We start from the raw sequence: 26,065 nt of genomic DNA, 5'->3' as shown, positions 1-26,065 counted from the left end.
TCATTGTTCAGAAGTCTTTATTAGACATGAGACGGGACGTCCACCTCTGAGGAATCTCTGCTCAGCTGACACAGGAGAAACTGGGCTGGGCCTGGATGGACAGCTTGCGGACATGGGAGCCGTGGCGGAGCAAAGCTCTAGGTCCTGGTGTAAGGGGCCGCCCAGGCTGGTGGCCAGGGCCTCCCCGCTTCCAGCCTGCTCAAACGCTTCTTGAGGAGCCGGTCAACTTGCTGGAGTTTAGCCTCATCTTTCAGTCAATCCAGGAAGGCTTCTCAGAGGGAAGCCAGGCCTACTGGGTGAAGCAGGTTCTTCTTTTTGGTCTGAAAAGAAAACAATGTCAAGAGTGAAAAAGATTCTCTTTGGATGGAAACAGAGGGAGACAGAGGACAATGTCCAGTGGCCCTGGAAGGGCCTCCCCTCCACCAGGAAAGGTGAGGGGCTGGGGAAGGCCCTGTAACAAAGGGCTGAGTCTAGGCATCTCTTCTAAATGTTCTACCCAGGGCAAGGGGGCGAGGAAGGCTCAGGGTGGGAACTCAGAGGCTGAGCAGGTGACAGATTAGGCGGTGGCCCAGGGGACTTGCTTCAGGAGGGTGGGGAGCACGCTGCCTCAGCCAGGGACCAACCTGGGAGGACTGCGGTGACTTCTATGCCCCTGTGGCCCCTTCCCCAGTCCTGTCTTCGATCTGCAAGGGCTGTTCTAGCATCCCTCAGACTTCACCCCTGCACCTGAGAAGGAGCACCCTCTCCCTCCCACAAGAATGTGCTGAGGAGCTGCCCTGCCTTCTAGGTCCTCTCCTCTCAGTCCCCCCAGTTGGGCTGGGGACCTGTTCTGTGGGCAGTCCACACAGGGAGACAGCATGTGCTTCAAGACCCATGAAGCCCCATTTGAAACCCAGTCCACCTGACGAGTCCTGTGACTGGGCAGCTTACATGTCCCTTTGTGGGGCTCTGACTCCCCCTTTGTAAAGTGGGGACAGTATCACCCAGTCATCAGGATGCTGAAAGATTAGCTGAGATAATGGCTAAGGAAGGGCTGAAAGAAGTAGGTGCCGCATCAAGGTCAGTTCCTTCCTTCCTGGGGTGGAGGGAAGCTGGGCCTCAGAAAGAATAAAATTAGGGGCTACACAGAAGCCCAGATGTGGGCAGCGTTCCTATTCTGCCCCATCCAGAATTGGGAGCCAACAGCTGTGAGAGCCCCCAAAGTTCACCTTACCCAACTTCTCCAAGGGCTTTAAAATCTGAAAAGAAAATTTCAGAACGAGGGGATCTGAGCCGCACCCCTGCGTCACTCGGCCCTGCTCAGATCACCTTCCCCCCTCAGGCTTCCTGGACCGACCTTCCTCCTCCCTGCCCCCCCCCACCCTCAGCTCTGCCTTCACAGGCCCCTGACCTGGACTTACCACGGAGGGGTGGGGGTGGGAAGTCCGCCTCGTCCGCGTACTGGAAACCCACAAAGCTAAGGACTCAGCCTCCGGCAAACCTGGGCTCAAGTCCTGTGTCTCCGACACCCCCTGGCCTTCTTCCCAGGCTGGGGGCGCTCCTAGAGGCCCTGAGGTGAACCAGCTGTTCCTCGTGCTCCCCTGAGTCTGTCAGCCCCGCTCTCCCGTTCCTTGTTACAGATCCTCAGCCTGCCTGGATTTGCGGGGCCCATGGAAGAGCCTCGTGTCTGTGAAGGCCTGCAGAGGGGTGCTGGGGCGAGCTCAGGGCGGGACTCGCCCCCGGGTGGGAGCGGAGGAGTCCAGATGGGCCTGTTACAGAGCAGGCATCTCTGGGCACCTTCTAGCGACGGTTCTGGCTGGGGGCTGGGCAGAGGGTGGGGCGGGGAGCAGTGATGTGAATCATTCCCAGCCACCACCCCCCGCCAGCCCCCCTTCCTCAGCTGAGAAGGGCTTTTTCTCTCCACCTGCCCCTCAGCAAAGCAGGCTCCTGCTCAGTGCCGCTTACAGATGCGATGGGACCGTCCGTGGCGCTGGGAGAGGAGGGACTGCCTTCCTGAGGGGACCCCACCAGAGCTTGGGGAACTATCACTCTCCGGTGCTCTGGGGCTCCTGCCTCTTTCTTTGGGTGAGGACGGGGTAAGGAAGGGGAATTTCAAATCATTCTGTGACACTGAATCCCCTTCTCTAAACAAAAGGTTTTGGACTCGGGTCCCCAAGTCTTTAAGGGGCACTGAAACCTCACCAAACTAGGAAACGAGTCTGTTTCCCACCCCAACAGCTGGGGTCCGGAAGCTCCATAAAGTGTCAGAAGCTGGGTGGCAGTTTCTTCCTTACCTCTCAGATTAGCCATGTCAAACCAAGGTTAAAAGAACTGGTGCTTCAGCCGTGCAGATCTTGACTAGAAATTGGAAAGGACTTCCCAAGACAAGAATGAGCAAGATCATGGAATTTCCTGGTTGGAGAGAGGAAGAGTCTGTCAAAGAAACAGGAAACTGGGTGGAGACCTCTTAAATATTATCTCATTAATGGTTTCTTGACCATATTAAATAACACACAGGGAGTATTTAGCATGGAGCCTGACATATAGTAAACCTCTATTCTGGCTATTTCTGGAAGTCCTGTATCAACATGAGTCTTTCTTGGGTGGATATCAGGGAAAGGGCTGAATCCCTGGAGACCTACCTCCCTTCCTCCAGGAATCCCGTGGGAAAGTGCAGCCAGAACACAGTGCCAAGCACAAGATGGCAGCCAGTTGCCACGGCTACAGCAGAAGGAGGTGTCTGGTCGGTTGTGGAGGCGGCCCTGGGAAGCCAGTGGGTGCCAGATGGACAAACCCAGCAGAAGGTAGCCCCGGCTGGGTGAAGCTCATGCCCCCGTGCCCTGGGCTCTCCCTCCATATGCCAGCCTCAGCCCCGTCCTCCTTCCAGGCCTGAAGGCCCCAGCGCTGTCTGCGGGGGAGGCTGCCAAACCATTCCGCCTCCCGATCCTTGTACAACGAGGGATGATCACTCACAGACAAAAGACCCTCCTGCTTAAAGTCTCCCCGGCCTGTGGGCCAAGAGAGCTAAATAAGTCTGAATTTAAGTCACTCCTGAAAATGCTAAGGAGCCATAAAATCGGGGGCTTGAGAAGGTCCGAAGCAGCAGGGCTTGGGGATTTAGTCGGTATGTCCAGTGGCGGGTTGCAATGTCTGGCCAGCACTCCCTGGGGCTCCTGGAAAACATCGAGACGAGGGCTGCAGGAGGGCGAGCAGAGTGGGTTAGGGCAATGTGGGGGCGTAGGGCTTCACTCCACCCCTCCTCCACCCAGGACTGCTGGACAGCATTTGCACAGGGCCAGCGGGAAGTTCTTCCTGAGGATAGAAGTAGTTGTGGTCACGAGTACCACCTGCTTGTTAAAAAAGAGTGCCTCCCACACCAGCCTCAGCAAGACGCTTGCCTGCTTGAGCTGAGCTGCAGCCAGTCCACAGAGCCCAGCCACGCCGCTCAGGCAGGCTTCCATCATGGATTGTCCAGTCCCTTCGTTCTTCTCCCCAGCTATCCAGGCCTTCATTTCCAAAGCCTGGAAGTCTTCCCTGATTGTCCCCAAGTATCTGCAATGAACCCTCTAACTCTGTCCCTCAGCATTTAGAATTAACACTGGACATCGGCACACAGCTCTACAAAACACTCTCATTCACACTGACTCATTTGCTCCTCAGGATAACCATGCAACGAAGTTAGGGTCCAAAGACATTAAGTGACTGGCTTGAGGTCCCCAGCCAGTAAGGGAGGGACACGAGAATTTGTATCCTGACCAGTCTATCGGATTCCAGAATCAGAAATGAAAACGTCCTTCTGTTGTTGTCCTCCCTGTGGACAGAGCTCCTGTCAAACCTGTGAGCGGCCTGCAAGCTGAGGTTGTGTCCTACTGCTTTCGGTGCTCCAAACCCAGGCATGCATGAGAAGGGACAGAGTGCACAGCAGTTGCAGGAAGTGGGGGAGAAGGTCTGTCCACACTGATGATCATAGCAAGGGACACTGAGGCCAGGCCAGGAGTGAAACCTCCCCTTGGGAGGACAACACAAGTGGAGTGTGAGGTGGCCTCAGGACTCCTTTGTGGCTGTGGTCAGTCTTCTCCTCCCAACACAGCCCTCCCTGGAGGACAGCCCAGTGCAAACTCCAGCAGTCCTGCGCTGGGAAGAGGAGAGGTGCAGGGTGGTGTCAGCCCCAGCAGCACTGTAACTACAGGGGCAGGGACGGGTCGGGGAAGGGAGGCTGGGCAGGCCTGGCAGGATTGGCTATAGCTAGGAAGACATGAGTGGGCAGGGGCAGGGTCTTGATGTGCAGGGCCTGCGCCGCCCGAGTGGATCATGGAGAGGAGCCCATCCTAGGAATGGCCGCACCATGGCTTTGCTATGACACCCTGGCCAGATCTCAGCTTCTATCTCCTTCCCAGACCTGGTTAAAGCTGGAGGCCACCCCCAGCCCTCCCTGCCTCCAGCCCCCTTCTACCCCACCCCCAATGGGCCCTGGGAGTTAAGCCTCCTCACCTGACAGGGTCACTTCCATGGCCACTCACAGAGAGCTCTTTGTGTGGAGGCTGGGCCTAGAGGAGGGGGTGGTAGCTGGCACCCCCACTTCCATTCAACCCCAGGAGCGGCCACATCCTCTCCTTAGCTGTCTTTCCAGCCTTCAACCCCCTTTCTCTAGGAAGAATCTCCTCAGAGATTTGGCCTACCCTGGGAGACCCCTTCACTACTTCCCTTATTCCCTCTTTCAGTAAGTTGCCAGGACTGAATGAACCCCCTTTTCGGTTCTTCACTCCGTCCGCAGTAGCCCATCTCCTGTCCTGACCTCAGGACACTTCTCGTGCTGGGGACCAACTTTGGCTTCTGCCTGCACCGTGTGTGTGCACACATGTATGTGTGCATGTGTAGTGGTGGGTGGGGGTGATTCTAGATGGGGTGAGCCAGAGGCCCTTCCTCACATAGTTCCCAGGCCTTTCATGTTCCTTCACTTGCAGAAAAAAGAGCCAGTTAGGTGTCTGGTTGGGTTCTGGGCTCAGTGGGCAGCTATACGTGGGTGTCCTTGGCCCTCCTGGGAGTGCTTATGTGCTACTCTGCAGCCATACCTTGTACCTCGCTGACGCTATCAGCAAACTTCCCAGTAACCCCATCAAATCCAGCCTCCTTGGTGGTGCACATAAGGCTCTTAATAGCCAACTTCTGCCTCTGTTTCCCATCTATTCCCAGCCCAGAGTCCCTGTGATGAACACTCTAGCCCCCTAACACACAGTGATCTTTCCCACCTCCTTGCCCTCACAGGTAAACCTCCTGTTTACCTCCTAGCACTTTCATTCCCTTTATCTTTTATTACTCATCTTCTGGCACCCTCCAGGCCTTCCTTAATTCTCCTAAGGTGTCCCACAGCCCCCTCCCACGTGGTCCCACAACACTCTGTGCAGGTCTTCAGGACTCCAGTCTTCGCACTGTCTTGTAATTATTTGTGTGTCTGTCTCCCCTACTAGACTGCTAGCTCCTCAAGCAGCTTTGCGTGCCACCTTCTTCACCAGAGCACCTGGCTCACAGGAGGCACTCAATAAATGCCTGTCCAATGAACGAGGAGGCAGGGGTAAGGGAAGGAATGGATGGATAGGAGAGGAGCTACAAAGGCGCAGGTCATGGGTTCCGATGTGACCGATCTGGATAAGAGAGAAGGAAGAGGGCAAATCTAGGCCAGTTCTCACAATCTGCACCTGAGGGCCTAGGACTTTAAGCATACCACTGGCAGGGAGATGGAAGCAGGATCATGGGGCAAGACTTGGAATGCAATGCCGAGCAAGTGAGCATCTGAATGCCCTTCTTATGTCTGGGGAATGGCTCATCATGAGTTTTGGAGGGTGCTTGTACTTATACACCCAACAGGGACCAAAAGCACAGGTCCTTTCCCTACCCTCCTCGCAGCTATGGGCTGGGCATGTGATCAAGTTAGCCAATCAGATGCATCACTCCAGTCTCATCTGGGAGCTAATGGCCGGACCATAGGTACTAGTTAGGATGCAAAGTAGAAGAGGTCAAGACTAGAGAAATGAGTGAGCATTTATAACTCCAGAAGATGGTTTAAGTGATAAAAGTGAATGAGAGTGCCTAGGAAGAAAAAAAAGCATTACTAGCAGTTCTCTGGCTGGAGGACTGGTTGACCCAGAGGACTGCGAGAATGGAGCCCAGAAGGAACACGCAGGGATGTAACAGGAGGGCTGGGGACCAAGGAGAGGACAGAGTGGATGTCAGTATGAAATGCTCCACAGAAGTGCCAGGCCTGAGCAAAAGCCGTTGGGTCTGACTGAGGAGGCTGTGAGTGGCCCAAGAAGGCACCATTTCCCCACAGTTAGGAAGATGGAAGCCAGGCTGCCGGGCAGAGGGGAGAAGACTTGGGGCTCCCTGCACCCCGGCAAACAGCGGCTCTTCAGACGGCCCAGAGAGCCCCTTCAACCGGCAGACGGCCGTCTCTGCCCACACCGTACCCATTCCCTCCTCCTGCCAATAGTCCCGGCTCTTGCTTTTCCAAGTATCTTTTACGTTACCCCCAGGCCTCTGACAACTGCTGCTCAGGAACGACCTAGAACCGAACCCAGCACAGAGGCCTCGCCACTGTCCCTGTTCCTGTGGGACGCTTGGATCTCCTCTGGAGGTGCCATTGCTCCTCTCTCTCCTTCCTTTTCTCCCCGTCCTCCCCTCTCGGTCCCAGTAGGAAGACTCACCCACGTTCCCGGTCAAGCAGAAGGTACTTCCTGTGGCCTCACCTCGTCCGCGTCCCCGGGCCAGGGCTGGCTGCCGGCCACACCTGCCCGCGGCGGCCATTTTGTGGGCGCCCGCTACCCAAGATGGCGGCCGCCCTGCCCCCTGCCTCCCTTCCCACAGCCTTGCCTGCTACCCCTGCCTCTTTCCCTCTGAAGCCTGAGCCCAGCAAGGTGGGGGGCCAGGCTGGGCAGCCAAGGCCAGAGGAAGGAAGACAAAAAAGGACAGAAAAGCCGGCCCCTTGGCATCTCTCTTTGGCATCTGAGTCCAGCTCAGGGAGGGAGGGCAGAGGAAAGAAAGAAAGTAGTGTGTTTTTATTTCTGTCCTCTTCCTGCTACCTCTTCCCCCACTCCCAAACACACTTTTATGAAAACAAAATCTCTCTCCCCTTTTCTCTCTTCTGCAACCCTCCTCCCCTTTTTTCCTGGCTCCTACCATGAGCCTCCTGGAATGCAAATGAGTCGTATTATGCAAATGTATGCAAATCAGGCTTAACGAGCGGAAGGAGGGGGCAGAATGTCTAATGAGTAATGGCGGGAGGGTGCAGATGGAGGGTGGCAGGAACGACCCTCTCGTCTTCTCGGTTCCCACAGCCTGGAGGCTTGCTGGGGGTAGTCTGGGTGTCCCTTCTGGGAAAGAAGGTCAAGGCCTCGTTTCGGCTGAGAAAGCCCAGGATGGCCTTGCCTATAGGTGAGGGGCAGGAGAGCTTAGAGGGAGAAAGGGCTGAGTGCAAGGGATTCGTGCTCACTTGCACATCATTGCCCAGAGACTAGATGCACCAGCCTCCTTGTCCCTATGGCTGCAGATGGCAGAATCTTAGCTCTAATGCTGAAAAGAGGGTGATGCTTATACATGCCATAGCTTGTGCATCAAAAAGGAGGATTCCCAAGGGAAGATTTTCAACCAGACCCAGGTTCTTCCTGGGGGTGGGGGTGAAATCTGTCTCTCTTTGTGCTTTGGAAGGTGGGGGTTGGGGTGGTTGCTATGGCAACATAGCATGGAACACCCACCTCCCCAACATCCAGCCCCAGAGGACCTAGGAGTTGGTGGGGGGGTAATGGATTGACACCCCCTGGTGCCCCCACCACCTGGCACTGCCAGCCGGAGATGGCGGCATCAAATCCTAGAGAGAATGGCTCCTTTGTTTCTAGGCTCACGGTGTTGGGGGAGCAGGCCTGGGCACACAGAAGGGCCTTTCCCAGGCCCCATTCCAGTTTGCGTGACTCTTGCAGGCCTCTGGAGACTCCTTGTGGCCATCCGCTGGCCTCTATACCAGGGCAGATGGTTGCCCTCTCGCCTTTTCTCTCATGGGCTTGCCAGCTACTGCGAAGTATGCCTTCCCCTGTGGTTCTCCCTGAGGCCTTCCCTCCAAACCTCCTCAGAGAAGCAGTCAGTTCCATCTCCTCCTGGCCTGTGTGGCCACCTCACATGCCCAGACATGCATTCTACCCTTTTTGTATGAGGGCAACCTGTGAACTCTCCCTACCAGCATTAGGCCTGCTCGACTCAACTTGACAGGGAGAGTCCTGAAGGAGGCATGAGGCTCCTAAAGGCAGGGCCAGGCTAGAATCAGGAGCCTGCATCTTGGCATTTCCGCTAATCAGCTGAGTGGCGTTGGTCACACCCTTTCCACTCTCTTGGGATAAAATGAGGGATATAGGGCTGGTGCTTTCGAAGGCCCATTTAGCTCTACCTGACCAGTGCACTCTGTATCTTACATGAGCTTAGGTTAAATCCTCCCTGAAATCGAGCCCTCATCCTTCCTATTGCTGAAGCATCCCCTCTCATTCAGACTCCTCAAGGACAAACCCAAATTCCTAGAGACAGAATGCTAACTGCCCTCAGCCTTTTTCTCTCTCTTAGACTCCACAGCTGCCTGCAAACAACTCCCACAGATTTAAAAAAATCTAGAGTTTTGGTATGTGACCACTCAGACAGGAGGACCCCTCCTCCAAACCATCCCAAAGAGGGTGGTCAGCACAGACGTCTCACGCACCGCCTGGGAGCTGTCCGTGGTGCTGGACGCGGCTCTGGCGAATTTGTGGAGCAGAGTGAGCGGGAGGGTGGTGGGGCACCCACCCGCCCCAGGTGAAAAGCTAAAGGGAAGAGAAGAAGCAGAAACATTTGGGAACAGAAGGAAAGGGGCATATATATTCTTCAAGGAAGCTTCTCCTTTCTGAAGTTCTCCAAATTGTCATACTACTTTGGTGGCAGAAGAGCAAGAGTCAATGAAACTCCAAATCTCACACACCTTCATCCCTAATGAGTTGTGTCTTGGATTAGTTCAGTTCTCATCTGGATCCTATTTGGAAATCCACAGGGAGATGGAGTTATAGTTCTCCCCTTGGGGAAGAGCTCAGGTTGCAGTAGTTGATAAGGTAACAAACAGCTTTCTAAATTCCTCCTAAATTCTAAGGCTCCTAACAAGGAATTTAGTAATAAAAATGAGGAAGACATGCAGGTGAAGATACACAATCTGCCTGATAACATTATAGATATCAGGAGCTTGGAAGGAATGGTAGAGAAGATGGGAAAGGGTGTGTGTGTGTGTGTGTGTGTTCCCTAGGCAGAGAGATGAGCCTGTATCAGTGGTTCCTAACCGTAGCCACACTGAGGGGGCTTTTAAATGATACTGATGCCTAGGCTTTATTCCCAGATGCTCTGATATCATCTGACTTCATTGTTCCGGGGCTGGGCCCAAAGATCAGTATTTTTTTTAACAGCTCCCCAGGTGATTTTTAGTGCATAACCAAGTTAAAAATCACTAGCCTGGAAGAAAAAGTGCAGGGGCTAAGCCTGATCAGCTGGAGGAAGAGGCAAAGCCAGAGTCCCTGAAGAAGGGACTACTAGGTTAGAGAAGGAAAGCATGTGACTCCCTTCTGCTAGGAACTCTTGATGGCCCCAGGCCTGACCTGCAGACCGACTCAGGTGTTGGGCTTGTCTCTTCAGTGCTATGGAAGCTCAAACCACCCCAAACCAATGAGATGAACTGCTGTCTCCCCACACCTTAGTTCCTCGTGCAGAGACAGGGAATGGGTGCAAAGACCCTGAGGGCAAGCTGCTCCCCTTCACCCAGAAGGTCCCCAGGGAGGCAGCTGTGGAAGGTAAACAGCAACAATGGTCTCTTTCAGTGTCCAGATTCCAACCCTTCAGTCCAATTAGCAGACACAGCAAACAGCAATTCAGCTGCCTTCAGCTGCTGTCATAACAAACTCAGAGCAGCCTTAATGGGGGGATTAGGGCAGGAGGAGGAGGGGTGTCACTCTGAGTCCTGTGAGAGCCTGGGTGGCAAGGAAGGGTTCCCCTTTTCTCTCCCCTCTTATCTAAATATGCACCCACTCACCTTTCTCTTTTGTAACCCTGTTTCTCATTCTCCTCAAAGCTCTAAGAATGTTTTTATAGTTTTGTCTATTCTTTCCCTCCAATGATTTTAACCTAAACTTATCTGTGGCCTAGGGAAGTTGGCTTACCCTGCCTCTCAATGAGACAGTGCCATAATAACCCCACCCCCATCCCACCAAGAATTCTGAGGTCTCAGTAGCAAAAGGAGGGAGGTAGAAAGGTCAATCTGTCCCCATAACACTGGAGTGGGAAGGAGGTGAAGAAATAGGTATCAGTATTCCAACTCCCAAACCTTGGGCAGTGCAGATTTCAAGAAGAACTTGAAGACGTAGAAGAATGCAGGGGGGCCTGGGCTTCTCTGGCGGGTTACTAATTTGGGAATCAAGTTGGTGACTGGAGAAGTGGGTGGCTGGGAGGCAAGAGTAGAGAAAACAGCCCTTCTTAAAATCACTCAGTATGAAGAAAAATCTGCATGCTGATAGACAGGTCTCTATTTGGTTTGTTAATTATACCCACTACCTAACTGGTCCTTTAATGTAATGAATTGTGTCTTTAGTAGCCTAATGGAATAAACTTAGAATTATTGTTTACATGTCTTATTTCTCTAACTACAGTTTACCAATTGTAAGTACTTTTACCAATAAGTGGTAAGCTCCATTAAGGAGAAACAAAACAATGTCTATTCTGCCATGTGGACTCCAGCCTCTTCCCTTAATAAGCTTCCCCAAGGGCTCTTCTGCCTCTCCCCAGGCTGCCTCCCCAGGTCCCCAGGAGTTCCTTCTCCACTCCAAAGCTGGAAAAGGAGGAACTTCCTCAAGTTTCAGTGATTGGAGAATGAATCAAAGAGCTGTCCTTTTTGCATTCTGAGATCAATCCTATGCTTTCAAACAATCACTCCAAACTGCAGCCTTTCGCCTTCTGCAATCTGGGAAGTACTTTTCACCCATGCACATCATAACATATGGGCTTTCACGCAGAATTTTTCATTTGCTCTGTAACAACCCTGAGGGCATAAATTCTTATCCCCATTATACTCATGTATGAGCTGAGGCTCAGAGATCTACACAGCTGGTAAATGATGGCGCCTAAGCATACACCTTGGTTCAGTCACATTTGTTCTATTTCTTTCCCTCCCCAGGCCCTCCGGTTATGACGATTCTTACCACTTCAGGGACCTTTCAACAAGATCCTTTCAATGTCTAGAATAGGGAAAAATTTGTCCCAGGAGGAAGATGTGAGCAATAACACAAAAGTTGAGTCAGATATTTCGGAGAACATTGCCTTTGAGGTCCTGGACTCAGAATTCAATAGGAGGGTACTGGGATGAAGGGCTGAGGAGGCAAATGGGTAAAGAAACTGGCTTAGAATTTGGTTTCCAGTAGAAATAGGTAGATATTGCAAATTCTGAAGAATAGAACTAAAAATTCTTGGACACCGACAGAAGTGTGATGCTAGAAAGGAAGAAATTCCCTAACTGGGAACTGGTGAGGCTCTTCTGAACCCCTTTCAGCTCAGCCTCGCTGCACGCCCCATTCGGTTAGTCCTCCTATTGGGTTTAGCTGGAGGAGGTGATATTTGGCTTGGGGGGTGGGAGGCAGGACTCAGTGGTGTCACTGTGATGTCCACATTTAATAAAATTCAAGTCCCAGAGGGTCTGTTCTTCTAGTGGATGTATACCTATACATAGCCAGGTATCTCCAATCTCGCAACTGAGCCTCCTGCCCACCATTCATCATCACATCCAACCTTACACCAGGTCACACACCAACTCAGTTTCTCCCCTCATAAGCAGACACACAGCTCACAACTGCCACCCATCATTCTCCTAACATCCTCACCCCACACCCACACACGATATGTGCACATAAGGACACTTACCCCACATCCCTCCTGGCCTCTATTCCCCCCTTTCCACCGAGGTGCTTATTTTGTAAGATGTAAGCCTTCAACCCACTAGTTCCCTCAGGCCCTCTATTCTCCTTTGGAAGTCCTGCGATCAAATGTGCTAAGGGGATACAATAATAACATAAACCCACTGTAGCTAATTATATAGATTATACGTATTATGTGGATGAGTCTCAGCAGATCTGAAACACACATTTTTAACCAGCTACATGAAAAGTTAAAATAGAAAAAAAATGTCTATTTTTCTTGGTGCTTCTCCTCCTCACATCCCAACTCTCCAGCCCATGCTCACAACCAGGCCTTGCATCTCTTGGGTGGGATCCCCTCCCTTCTCAGCTCATGTCCATCTCGGTCTCCCCACCAGCCCCTCTCTAGTCCTTCCCTCAGGCAAGTGTAGAATAGTGGGGAAAGCATTGGGTTTGAAACCACTGAGTGATATCAGCAATGCATGTGAACCTGTGGTTCCTCATCTGTAAAATGGGGTTAATAACAGTTGCCTCACAGTGTTGGGTCAAAGAAAGGCACATAAGCAGAGCACTGTTACCGGGAAGTATGGTGTGATAAGGACCAATTATTAGTCCCTGCTCCCAACCTGCTCCCTCAATCCTGAATCCTATCTCCAACTCACCCCCTTCCCCAAACACAAATTCCAAACAGCTGAAAGAACAAGCGCTGTTAATCTTTCCTTCCTCCAAACCTCTGAAGGAAGAACATGTGCACTCCAGGCTCTCTGATGCCCAGTTGTTGTAGTTTGGATTCCTCAATATTTCTCCCAAATAATATATAGTTGAATCATACTCTTCTAGCTATAAATTAGTTCCTGGGAGGAAATTTTAAGTTTACGCAGGAAACTGGAGTCAGCACAAGGTCATTCTGTCCGTTCTCCTACCTTCTTTTCTTACTCCTCACTGCCCCGCCCTGTGTCCTGGAATGCCAGGTGGTAGGGGTAGGATGTGGAGAGGTAATAAACACGCAGTGGTTTACTTCTAGCTTTGCTTAGATTGCTTTCATTCTCCTGAGTGGTACTAGACCATCCTCCTCTCCACTGCACCTAAGCACTCTTTTGCTTAAAATATTTAGGTCAGGCCAGATAAATGAATTCTTTTAGGAATGGCTCTGATTAATCTAATTCTTTGCTTCCTCTGGGTAGCATAAATACTAAGCTACAAATTCCTTTGTGTTTGAGCTCCTTGAGGCCATTTGCTCTTGGAGACGATTTCCAAGACAGCGAGGACGGGTTGGGAAGGCAGGGTGTCCTGAAAGACTCCAACTCAATCCCTTTGGGTCAGTGAAGACAAAGCTGGCAAGAGGAGCCTTTCAAGACATCAGAATCGAGTTCTGGTGGGGAAGAAGGAAAGAATATGGAAACAAGCGAGCTGAGAAATACTCTGCAGTCCATTGCCCCAGAACCCAGTCTGGGCAGAAAGGTTCCCTGGCCACCCTGTCCTCTTTTTGAGCAACACCCCTACCGAAGTACTCCCAGCCGTATCTTGGCTCTCTCCGCTTTGCCGATCTCAGCTCTCAACCAAGCCGGATAGACCCATATGGCCTCAGGGAGCTATTCAAAGCAAAGACCAGTGACTTCCCCCAAAGCCTCCCACCCCAGCAATAGCTGTGAATTGCCTGCGAGAAGCTGTTCACCAGCGCCCACGGGAGAGACCTGGGCCAGGAGCCCCAGGCACTGTCCCAAATAACCCTGTAACGAGATTTCAGCAGATCTCTCCCTCAGAACAACTTCTCCGGCAGTGACCCAATCCGCAGACTGCCAGAAAAGGCCTCACCCTGAGAGGTCACCAGAACGCCCCTTTCTTGCTCTCCCCAGGCCAGCTGTGCGGGGGAAGATACTGCACTTGGCTACAGAGAACGGGACGGCGACTCCTACCTGCGCGGACCGCGGTGGGGGAAGTGGCCGCGACCCGTGCGGTATCGGGCCCGTGGGCCGCCAGGTGTCTCGCCTCCACGGCCCGTCGGTCCTCGTGCCTCTAGCCCCTCGCTTAGGCCTCCCCGCCTGCCCGTGCGGCCAGCTTTTCTGGGGCCCCTCTGCGCAGTGTATGGGGTTATTTTTACTTTCGGTTATCTAGCTTTATGAAGACTCCACACCACTCATACAGCTAGATAACCAAAGATAACAACCAACCCCGCCTCCTGGCTGCCGCCGCCGCTTCCGCGCGGCCTCCCGGCCGCTGCCGCCGCCGCCTCCCGGCCGCCCACCGGTGGGGGTTGGGGACGGGGTACACGGGTGGAAGTGGGCGACGGAGAGAGACACGGAGTCCAGGACAGAAAAAGACTGAGATACAGGGATACACATACGACAGAGACCAAAAAAGGCGTGGAAAGGACGCGACAGCCGGTAGCATCTAGGTTCGGGGCTCGCTCCCGGACCCCAAAAGCTCCCGATACCCCGTTTCCCGCTCCCTATTCGAGCCAGAAGCGGGAGTTCCGCTGGCCCCGGGGAGTGGGGACTCGCAGGCTTTTCGTGCCAGCCGGGAAGACCGCAGGGACCGAGGCGGAGGCCTCCCCAGCCTCTCAGGGTCTCCGCTGCCCTCCTTTGGAAGATGCAGGGCGCGTCCTATAGCCTGAGCCTTGGCTTTCAGCGGAGCCAGAGCTCCGCGGGGGGATCGCAGGGGGAGGCACGGAGCTGGCCCCACCACATCTCCCAACTCGCCAGGGCAGTGGAAGCGAAGGGGAGCTCGTGCAGGGGAAAGGGGTGGATCCAAGCGGCCGACTAAAAGGGGGAGAGGGCAGCAAAATCCTGGGGGTAGAACCCCGGGGGCGTCCCGGTAGCAAACAGGGAAATCCCGGCAACCTAAAGAGGGAGGGAAGTCGGTCGGGGGGGTGGGGAGGCGACCCACAGACTCCCAAGCGAGTCTCTCAAGGAGAGAATAGAAGGGCAATGGCCCTACCCGGGAAGGCTCCGGGGGAGCACCCACGATATGGCGAAGGTATTGGAAAGCGGAGGGCAGGCGGGGCAGTGGGCTGAGCCCGAGGCCTCACTGGACCCCCAGAGAAACAGTTTTGTGCAAAGAGGTCCAGAAATCACCCAGGGCTGTGAAAATGGCCAGGGGTCCGAGGCGAGGGAGGTTCCCTAGGGTTTGGCGGGGGTTTGGATCAGGAACGGGAATCATCAAGGAGGTCCCAGGAGCCCGGAGGACGGTTGGGGCTCAGCTGGCCCCTTGCGGTGGACGCACTGGCACGTTGGATTCCGAGGCGCTCGCCCACCTCGTGCCCCGAGCCACTTACATCGAGCCAAGGGTGCCCATCCGAGCTCTCCGCGCGGTCCTCCCAGCACGTTCCCGTCTACGGAGCGCCAAGGCCCTGGGTCTGGAATGCCAGGGCTTAGCGGGCGCCGGGGCGGAGGTGCCCGCCGGGATCTCAGCCTCCGCGGAGCCTAGGCGAGCAGGGCAGAGGGAGGGCTTCACCCCGTAGCTCCCGCCTCAGCCTCTGCCGCTGCTCTGGCCTGGCGCGCTCCGGCTCCGGACTTTTCATTCATCCTTTCACGCTCCCTCCCCAGACCAGCGTCTGATTGGCTCCGTCTAGTCTGACGTCACCGCCTCGTTTCCCCCCGCCGGCCTCGCCCCTCCCCCTTCTCGGGTTTAGCCCGATTGCGCAATTGGGCGCCCCTCCCACCGGAGAAGGTCTCGGGGAGGAACTACTATGCCTGTGTGCCGATCCTGCCTCACCCAGAGGCAGGCCTCCCATCCAATCCATTTTGCCATTTGTGGTTTTGATCTACAACCTCACTCTTTTTGTAGGTCCTGCACTTTCATTTGACCCTAGGTATATTGCACCAGGTCTAGGGCTCAAAGATGGGAAAAGCAGCAGATAACTGGAATCTCTACCCCTACCTGCCTCCTTTCATCAGAATATTCTTGTGCTTCTCCGGTACTGATCCCTCTCAGACTGAGATCCTAATCTTTTAGGACGGCAGGATCTCTATTAATGGTTTTTCAACCCAAAACAATGAGGGAAAGGTTTTGGAAGTTAGGGGCTCCTACTGGGAAACGCGGGTCTGAGCGAAGCTGGGCCTCTTTTTTCGCCGTAACGGGAATATCTCTTGAACCTGTTCGCGCACAAAGTTCCAGAAGGGGGAGGCTGAAGAATTCCAGTCCACATTAACCGGGGCAACACCTGCACATCTGACGGTGGCCAAGGAGACCCCTCGCGAGAGCCTTCTCTCCCTTACCCCAACGGGTGCGCCTCCAACCTCGAACCCTGCGCTCCTACTCCGGTTCGGTCCCCGAGTGTCTGGAGAGACGCGGTCCCGGGAAGGATCACTCTCCTGGAAGGTTTCAGGTTCCGGGCTTTCCCGACCCGGCTCTCTCTGGTCGGGGAATCATAGCCGAATAACGCCGGGTCCTAACCCGGGGCCTCAACCGCCTCCCGCAGGCAGGATCCGAATTTTCGCTGCCTGGCGGAATCTTTGAGAAGGGGCCCCGGGCCCCTACCTGAGCCGCTGTGCCTGTCAGGGAGAAGTTGGAATACCCATCCCGAGTTACCAAACCCATCCACGCACCCTACTCTCTACCACTTTTCTAAAAAAAAAAAAAAAATTCCTACGACTTAGACATCTGGAGCCAGTCGGTCGGCCTCATATGGGCGGGCTCTGTCAGCAGAGGTCCTCCAACACTGGCCAACGGGTGCCCTCCGGGGGATCCCGGGTTGGGCCATCCTGTCGGCCAATTTGTTTTATCCACCTCTAAACAATCTAGGACAAAGCCCCAAGCCTCAATGCTGTTCACCTCGGTTAGATGCAAATCCATGACCAGTGGGTTTCATTTGATGCTCCCCTCAAAGACTGAAGACTGAACAATCCCTGCATAATTGTGATGTGGGGGATAATTTGACATAGGATAAAGCCGGGGTCCAGTGTTTTCCTACCAGAAGAGCAGCTTGGAACTGAAGCAGACAGCCTGACACCCCCAGGTCTCAGGGCATTCTCAGGGCTGTGCTTGTCAGAGGCTTTCCCTCTGCTAGCCTTCACAGGGTCTCAGGGCCCTTTCCCAAGGGAAAGGCTTTCTAGAGGCTTCCACAGTGTCCATTCTTCACACTGCCAGAACTGGGAGCACACCAGTCAGTGGTGGGGAGAAAAGGAAAGAGACAGTGTCCACTCCTTATTTTGTTTTCTCCTGCCCCCTTCCAGCTGGGAAAGGAGCTCCAGGACAGCTGCAGAAAAGCAGAACCTTCCCCAAACACTTTCACAGATAGACCTACTCTACTGTCATGCTGTTAAATGCACTCCCTAAATGTATGCTCCATACCAGGCCCCAGAGAAATTCTAGGCCCCTTCCAGCCTTTTCTCTTCATGCCTATACACCTCTTCAAATATTTCTCAGTACACCACCTTACCCCGTTTTATAGGATAACCAACATTCTCTAGACATTGCAGCAATCCCAAATAGGGCCTACATCTCTCCATACCATACAGCCAAATTGACAAAAATTGCCCCATCTGCCCTCCCACAAGATCCCTTAAAAGTACCTTGAGAAAAAAAAAAAAGCACCTTAAGTGACCCTTTGTTGCCCTCCTTCCTCTCCTCACACACAACCTGGGAGGCTGGGGTCAGCTTCTGACAAAGAGCTGGCTGTCCTGCTGGCTAACCCTCTCCTGTTTCTTCTCTGTCACCAATTTCCAACCAGCCCTCTGTGGGGCCCCAACTTATCTCCACAACCCCTCACCCTGGCCTGGACCATTCAGACAGCACAGGAAAAGGCATCTGAGATCAGCACGAAACTTCTTCTCTAATAGCCACTGCTATATTTTTGTTGGGAAAGGGGAGGACAGGTTTCTTTGCCCAACAGAGACCACCCCCTCCCCCTGCATTGGCCAAATTCAGACTCAATTGGACTTCCTCAAACCAAAGTCAGGATAGAAATGGGTATGGATCGAAATTTCTGCAGACAGCTAAAGAGCGGGAACCCCTTGCCTCTAACTGACTTTGGCTTCTACAGACGTGCCTCATCCTAAACAGAGAGTCCGAATTTAAGGAGGCCCCCACAAAAGAATGGAGATTCGTTGAAGCTGTTCTGGCACTGTCTACATGGAGCCCTCCTCTGTCCAGATTCCTGATGAAGTAATTTTTTGTTTTTGTCTGGAGGAACTTGACAACCTGATCTCCCCTAGTGCTCCTGCTCAGAAGGTGAGAGGGCTAAGTCTTCACTCCAATGGAGAAGGAGCTATAAGCCATGAAAGAAGCAGAAAACTCCCCACTATCGTGTTAACAGGGATTAATTTGTATACCAAGCCACTTTGCTCTAGTTTCAAAAAAGAAACTATGAGGACAGCAAATGAGACAGCCCCTCAAGAGCAGAGGCAATTCCATTCATATTAGAGTCTGTGGTATTTAACACTACCTAAAAGTAGGTGCCCAGGAACAAGTGAATTAATAAGGCCTGTGGGTACCTGGGAGTGTGTCTGCAAGCCTGAGTTTGCCATCATGTGGTTTGAGTGCATTATGGGTGGAGAGGGGAGATACTGACAAAATGTGTGTCCTGTGGGATCTGTGTATGTGTGTGGGGAGGGGATGGGGGGAGGAGTTTTGTCTATCCCGTTATGTTTTAGTGATTATTCAGCAGTTCCTTTGATCAGAGGACACCATTATATTATCTAGAATTGGATACACAAAACTGAGAGGCTAACAGCTGTCACAAAATGGGTGTATTGGGTCCCCCTTGTGCTTGGCCCACCACCTCAGTCTTCCTAGGAAGGCCTCAGTTGGAGCAGTCCCCTCCTTCTAGCACAGAGCGCACTCCACTGCAGTGTAGAGCAGTGGTTTGTGGAGCCCACCCCAAGTCCTTCCAGGGAAATTCTGGGGCACTGTGGGGAGAGCACAACAAATCCCTGGTACTGATCTGAGTCTCTAAGTGTCTCAATTAGCTCAGGAGCCTACAACATTCTTTGCCAGCGCCTGTCCCCACCCCCATCCCTACAGTCCTGATGCCCACCCATTCATTGTCTGTGTGCCTGGAGAGGCTCATGTACAGAAAAACATGGCTTGAATTATGCTCTCTGGATGCAGCCTTTGGACAGATTCTTATAATTTGGGTCCTAAAATAATTTGGTATTAAGCCACTATCTTGAAATATTCCTAATTAAATAAAAAGTGTATATTTTCTTTGTTTCGGTTATCAGGTTAATTTGCTTTGAAGATACAGATGAAAACTGCATTTGGAGGAGGGTAGGTTCAGGTATTTATTTGTCTTATAAGTGCATTGTTATAATGAATATTATCATACTTATTCTTTTGCTATAGAATATTTGCATTGTCTATGGTATAGAGACAAATAAAAGCAAGAATTGGCAGTTTAAAAAAATGCCGAAGCTGTAAAAAAAATATATAAATATCTCCAGTGGGGCAGATAAGGTTAGAGGGCAAGGGGACATACCTGGAAGATTTTATCCCTGGGGATGACACCCTCCCCTCCCCATGAGAGCGGATTTTTGTTCTGCTGAGAGGCCAGCCTGAGCATCCTCGGGCCTGTGTAAGCACTACTTCCCCCGCCTGCTCCCAGTTCTGTCCTTGAACCCACATGCTGCTCCCTTGCCTGAGGGTTCCATGGGACCTGGGAGGTGAGAACAAGGTGACAGAGATGGTAGAGGGTGGGCCATCAGCAAATGGTCTCCTTGAGGGGCAAAAGCCTGCACATGTAAGGGGGCTGTGCATGTATGCACTCACACACACACAGACACACACACACACACACACACACACACATACTCCTATCAGCTGAGGTAAATGCAAAGACATATTCACAGATACTCCCAGTAGGACCATCTCCCGGTGTTTACAGGCAGACTCCCTGGTGCACACAGGGCTCCCTAGGTCCCCACTCACCACAGCCCACTCCTCTCCTTTCTCACTTCTGTCACCCATGAACAGATACTCTGCTTCTTCTGTAACCCAACCACCTCCCCCAAGGGCAACTGGCCTCCCTCTCTGCCCTCAGGAGCCTCTGAGAGATGGGAAAACAGTTCCCTGAATCCTCAATGCCTCCCCATCTCACACAGAACTGAGCACAGGATGGCGGATGGCCTTTCTTTCCTAAGCCACCTTGTTCCATTCCCACTGTCAATGGCTATACAGGACTTAAGTGCAATTGGAGCAGACCAAAATCAGTGCCCAAAAGCCAGAAGAGATAGGGAGTGGGAGAGAGGGGTGTAGGGAACAGGAGAAAACACGAGTGATGAAGGGCCAGCTTTCTTTCTCCTCCCCTACCCATACCACCATTGAAAACAAACAAATAAAATAAATACCCCAAAAGCCAAAGGTGGCCAATTACGATGACACCAGAAACAAATGAGGCTGGTTCTTCTTGGATGCCCAGCTCCTGTCAAAGAGAATGCCAAGGTTAAGGTCCTGTTAGTGGCTCCAATCTTCTCTCCAAATGTTGCCAGTCTCCCTCCCACTCTCTCATCGACTCCTTTTCTCCTTGTCTCATGTTTTTAGGAGCTAGGCAATGTAGGTTGCCCTTTTCAACCGCCTGAGCTCAAGGCTGCACAGGGAGATAGCTGAAAGAGAAAAGCCTAGCCATCCAGGGAGGGCAGAGCCCTTGGCCAGAGCCTCTCCAGCTCCATCCTGCCTGGACAACTCTATCCCAGCCCCATCCTCACAGCCTCGCTCCACATTCATCCAAAACCTCAGGGCCCAGGGGTTTGAACTGGGCCTGTGGAGATGCAGCAGCCCTTCTGGCTTAAGCCTAAAGTAGTCCCCTACCCAATGGGCACTACTCTTCACAGATTCCTGCTGCTCATGGTCGACCAGAAAGCATGCTCAGGATTGAATGAAAAATCTGGGGTCAGGGATGTATTTTCATCCATCTATATATAACTTCATTGTAAACTGTCAAGTGCCATGCATTTAGGATATTGTCAATCACATTATGTCTAGCTTTCTCCCTTCTCATCTCTGTCATTATCTAACTACCTATCATCAATCCATGCATATCTCTGAGGATCCATAAAGACATATCCTGTAGCAATCAATTTTCTCCCTCTCTTCCTCTCCTTCTCTTTCTCACATACACAAAAGGAGTGAATACAAAGCAGTTAGGTTTTTTAAATTTTAATATTAGATATGGAACCCAAGTCTCAATATCTTATAGTCTCACCTTCTCAGTATTTTGCTTTCAGGCTAAATTATTATTTGGGGGAATGACTTGTATACAGTAAGTGACCCAGCTCCTAAAATACTAAGAGGAATGGTGTGTGTGTGTGTGTGTGTGTGTGTGTGTGTGTGTGTGTGTGTGTGTGTGTGTGTGTGTGTGTGTGTGTGTGTGTCTTTGTGGGTAAGTTGGTGAATCCTTCTACCTCAAGCCAATTCCACAATTAATTATTCTTCTCTCTTTTTTTTTTAAGTCAAGAAGGTAAACCTACTTAAATGAAGAGGAAATCAGAAAAAGGAGAGCTGGGAGCAGGGATAAGCCTTAAGGCCAATCCTGATTTCTAGGAGGGGTGTTTTGCACCTCTCCTCCCCACTTCTAACACCTACAAATAACCCCTTAACTCCAAGCCTCACTCTGCCAGCCCATCCAGTTCCTAAAGGGATGTCTCAGTCTGAAATTGTTATCTTCATACCAAAGAGGGAATGACCCCCCCACAACTTTTAGAAAACAGACACAAGGACAGTTGAGGAGCCTCTGTCTCCTTCCACCCTAATCAAAAGAGTTGTATGGTCCCTGGGGCAATGTACATCTCCTTGCTGATCTCTGACTTGTACCCCCCAACACACACACACACACACACACACACACACACACACACACACACACAGTGCTCAGGGGAACACAGTGACAAGGACCACCCCCCAGGAGGCATGGAACATGTGTGTGCATGTTTGATGGCTGACATCCCCAGCCTTTCCCAGAAATCTGGCCTCTGGGGTACCCAGAGATAGTCCACTGGCCTACAGCCTCCAATACCCCACAAGCCCTAGCCTGTCTCCCTGAAAGCACCATGTGGGTGGGGACTAGGGGTGAGAAAAGTGCCTTTTTCTATAACCCCTGGTCCTTGTTAAAAAACAGGAAATTTAAAAATCAGATGGGTGTGATGAGGGCTGGAGTAGAGTTCTGTTCCCTTCTAGAACCTAAGCATCTGCCCCCAACACCTCCCTAGACATTAAGCTCCCCTCAGTCCCTTTCCCACCTGCCAGCTCATGGGAAAAGCAGCAGGAAGCAGAATGAAACTAATCTAGATTCTATAGAATGTTTCGGATTTTTTTTTCTAATTCTGGTCTCTATCTTTTTGGAAATGTGGCTCCTTTCCCCCCTACCTCTGCCATTCAGACTTTGTCTTCCCCTAAAACCTGAAGTCTCTGAGGCAGAGAGGAATAAGAGCCAGAGCGAGGAAAGAAGCTCAGCAGCCCAAATACAGAACCATTTTTTGTCTTTCCTCCCTCCCATCTCCATACAACCTCCCTTCCTGCCTCTCCTGGTGCAGGCATTAGGATGTTGGCTGTGTCTGGTGGAAAGAAGGGAGGGGCAGATTAATAGGATCAGTAGCTCTGTGACCCTAAAGCCCCCTGAATCCCATTGACAAACTTAGTGAGCTGTCTCTCGGTTGGCCAGGGAAGGAGAGGGACCTAGATGCACTCTGGGGCGGCTGGGCAGGGCTGCTGCCTCAGCTTGCCACCATAGGTGCCCAGGAAAGGTGAGGGCCCACTCTGCCAACCATTCCTTCACACACATGCCTCCTCCGTTTTTGGGCATCCCCTAGATCTAATCTGCCTTTCCTTTCTGTGATTATTGCACCCACCTCCATTAGCCGGTGGGCAAAGTAGGAAGGTGACGGTGCCCTGACTGAATGTAGGGGATCCCTTCCCACCCCAGCCCAGGTGTCTGACGGGGCAGGACCCTCCCAGATGGCCACTTACCTGGCTTATGGAGGAGAAACTGCTCGGGTGGCCCCAGCCGCTGGACTGCCTCTCTCCCCGGCTCCTAGCCTCTTGTGGAGCAGAGGATGCAGCTCCGGTGACGTAGCATCTCTCTATCCATTCAGGAATTTCGCTTGCCTCTCTCTTTCTTTCTCTTGTTGCTCTCCCTGGAAAGGCAGCAAAATGGGGGTGCTGCCCTTGTCTCGAGACACTGCCACCACCAAAACAGCAGCCCACTCTGATGAAGCCCCCTCCTTTCTTCTAAAGGGGGCTTTGTAACCTCCACTCTTGCCCACCTGCTCCTACTGCCTTTGCTGACCTGAGGCAGGAAGAAGGGGCTCAGGGAAGCTATTGTTCCTCCAGGCCACCCTCATCCCCAAAAGAAGCAAGAGAAAGGGTGTGACAGAAATACCCCTGGGCCCAGTCTTCTTCCAGTTCCAGCTCACCTTAGAACCTGAGAGCACGGTCAGCTGATGCGTGTGTCGGGCGGAGGAGTGGAGTTGATAAGGAGTGATAGAAAGAGGAGTTTGTCACTGGAGGTTCACGGTGTTCTGGTCCCCCTTCCCAAACCTCCCCCCACCGACTCCCTGACCCTGTCAGCTCAACTAAGCACAAATCCAGATCTTAGTTGTACAGGAGAAAGTGACAATTGGAAGATGAAGGCTGAGAGCTGGAGGGGGGACAAGGTGGGGGTGGTGAAGGCCAGGCCTTGAAAGTCTAGACAAGGAGGAGGGGTGGGACCATGGATTCAAAGTGGGAGATAAATTATCTTGTTCTTGGAGGAGGGAGAGTGATTTGGGGGTTGGTTTCCAGGGCTGGGGTCCCGATATTTGGTGGGAGCTGGGGCCCAGCATGGTACAAAGGTTGGGTCTCTTTTCTCTCTCACCCCCACTCCCAGCCCCTCCCGTTTTCTCCCTCCCACTCTTCCTGGCCTGCATGGGAACTCAGTCTGAGCTCGATGTGACAGACAGCAGGCCTGCATGCTAATGAAGTTTGTCTCAAGTTCATTGTCAAAGCCCCCCCTTCACCAAGATCCCCTCCCCTCCCCTCTCATATACAAATCTCCCTCCAACTTTTGTCCCACAGACCTGGAGGCCACTTGAGTCTCTGCGCTCCCCTCTCTCACCCTCCCCCACTGCTTTCAGGCTCCCCTCTGCTCACTACCTCGCTTGGAGCTGGGCGCTCTTCTCCCCGGTGCCTTTCCAGCCACCTTCTGGACTGGCCATCCTAGGCTCTGAAAGAGGGATTCTGAGAGCTAAGGTCAGAGGCTATATAGACCTGGTTCTTCTTTCCCCACCCCAAAGTAGGGAGACCTTGGGGAGGTGGGAAAAGGCAACGGACTGCCCCCACTCACGGTTCCCTGCCCCCCCAGTTCTCACCCGTCCCAGCCCAGTCCCTTCACTCCAGCCTTGGCCTCCCCTCCCCTCAATCCTCCCATTATGATTATTTTGCTCTCCCCTTGATTACATCTGCTTCACTAGCTCAGAAATAAAGATCCTTTGAGACTAATTTTGCACCCCCCACCCCAGTTGCCCACCCCTTCCCTCCTCCTTCCCTCTAGACCAGGGCTCCCTTTAGCTCCTTTCTCACCGGCTGGAGGACATTGAGTTCCTTGTCTAGGGAGCTGGGGGGTTGATGGGAGGGGGTGCCAGTGGAATGGAGGGGGGGTCTCTCCAACTCTGGGACGTGTCCAGCAATCCAAACCTGTCCTTCCTTTGTTCCTACAAATCTCGTCATACTGTCACCACCCTCTGGAGTCTGCCTTTCCCCCAGTAACCAGGGGGTAGGGGAGGAAGGGGAGGAGGACCCTGAACTCACTCCACCCTTCAATTCCAGGGAAAGGAGGGAGGGGGAGAAGAGGGAGAAAAAAAATTTAATCCCCCCCTCATTAGCCAGAAAGGAAGCAAAAGGGGATAATTATAATTAAAAGCAGACAGCTGTGGATTGCATCTTTTATGTTCCTCTAAGCTTCCTCCCCACTTCTGCCACCATCACCCAAAAATCTGCACAACTCTGTGAGCATCTTCCCCAGGTTTCCTGAGAGTGGGGAGCATGCGGAGCGTGGGGGCAGATTTGGGGAAGGGGTGTCCACTTCCTCTCCCAAGATAGCATTTTCTTATACATCCCAACAGGCCTAGGGTCTGGATGTGTCCTCTTTGCATGTACCCCAGTGTGTGGGCCTGTAGGGGGTGGGGGCATTCAGATAATAGTAGCTAATTCAATAATTCTGGGAAATCTTTGATTTTCCTAAAAATACTAAAGGCTTATTCATAATAATATCAATAAATTAAATATAAAATTAAATATAACCAAGAATATTTTCTCATTCAGGCATCTCTTTCTTCCTCCCTTGGAGTTGCCTCAAAACACAGGAGCAGCTGAAAGCCAGAAGTCCTAGGATCTGTAGAGGAGTTTATTATAACAAAGAGAAGCTCACAGATTTAGAGTACACATAAATGCACACATATACATACATATACATTATAATTTTGGGGGTGGTGCTCCTAGGCTTAGCTTTGCTATACTATGTATTTATAGAACTTGATCACAGGCCAGAACAGCAGGGTAATTATAGCATTATTAGCATATATGCAAATCAGGTAAGCTATATATGCTGAATGGAAGCAAATTATTATTTATTTCTCTCCCCCCTCTCCTTCTCTTGTATCAGCTCTGGCTCCTCAGAGCTGCACACCAGCAATTATCTGACATTATAAGAGGGGGTTGTAGCCCTGGAGGAGGGGGGCTGAAAGGAGTAGGACAGGCGGGTTTCATCTCATTTTACTCAATGTTATTCTGGGAAGAGTGGGGAGGGGCTCAGTGAGAAAGAAGCCTTTGAATTAACAAAAGGAGGGGGGTGAGCATGGAAAGACAGAGACAGATGAAGCCAGAAAAGCTGTGAAGCAATGACGGTGATGGAGAGCGGCAAATCCATAGTTTGAGGGTGTAGAGAAGCCAGAGATAGTCACAAACTCACACAGAAGGAGGCACAAAGAATTCAGGTCTGGAGAGAAAGCGAGGATCTGTTTACCTAGAGCAGGGAGGGTTGAGCTCTCCAGTTCACTGGGGCTGGGGCAGCATGGAACCAGGCCTTGCCCATCCACACCCCACATTATCAAGTCCTTTGCCCTCTTTCTATGACCTATTAAATGGTCAGGGGACCCAAGCAGAGGCTTTTAGCTCATCCTTTATTTCAACCACCACATGATAAGCACAAATCACGTGGACAAAGTCCG

At 52.2% G+C, this 26,065-nt stretch overlaps 2 long non-coding RNA genes across 3 annotated transcripts; both read right to left on the bottom strand.

Moving 5' to 3' along the window:
- LOC108383329 (uncharacterized) lies at window positions 1-25,158 on the bottom strand. 2 transcript variants are annotated; one of them, XR_005060954.2, is made up of 8 exons: window positions 25,140-25,158; window positions 23,994-24,063; window positions 23,276-23,299; window positions 22,830-22,996; window positions 20,216-20,289; window positions 2,622-3,152; window positions 2,274-2,391; window positions 1-320 (listed from the first exon to the last, which is right to left on the bottom strand). It is a non-coding gene; the product is annotated as an uncharacterized lncRNA (long non-coding RNA). The 2 variants fall into 2 exon arrangements; XR_005060955.2 differs by lacking the exon at window positions 2,622-3,152 and having other exon boundaries at window positions 25,140-25,157.
- LOC140846083 (uncharacterized) lies at window positions 3,159-13,840 on the bottom strand. Its single transcript, XR_012124971.1, has 3 exons — window positions 6,681-13,840; window positions 4,471-4,526; window positions 3,159-4,108 (listed from the first exon to the last, which is right to left on the bottom strand). It is a non-coding gene; the product is annotated as an uncharacterized lncRNA (long non-coding RNA).
- Window positions 25,159-26,065: the final 907 nt, after the last annotated feature.

This window comes from Manis javanica, chromosome 14 (genome assembly GCF_040802235.1).
Source record: "Manis javanica isolate MJ-LG chromosome 14, MJ_LKY, whole genome shotgun sequence".
Taxonomy (NCBI): Eukaryota; Metazoa; Chordata; class Mammalia; order Pholidota; family Manidae; genus Manis; species Manis javanica.
The sequence above is the reverse complement of the archived record's forward strand: the minus strand, read 5'-3'. Positions and strand labels throughout refer to the sequence as shown.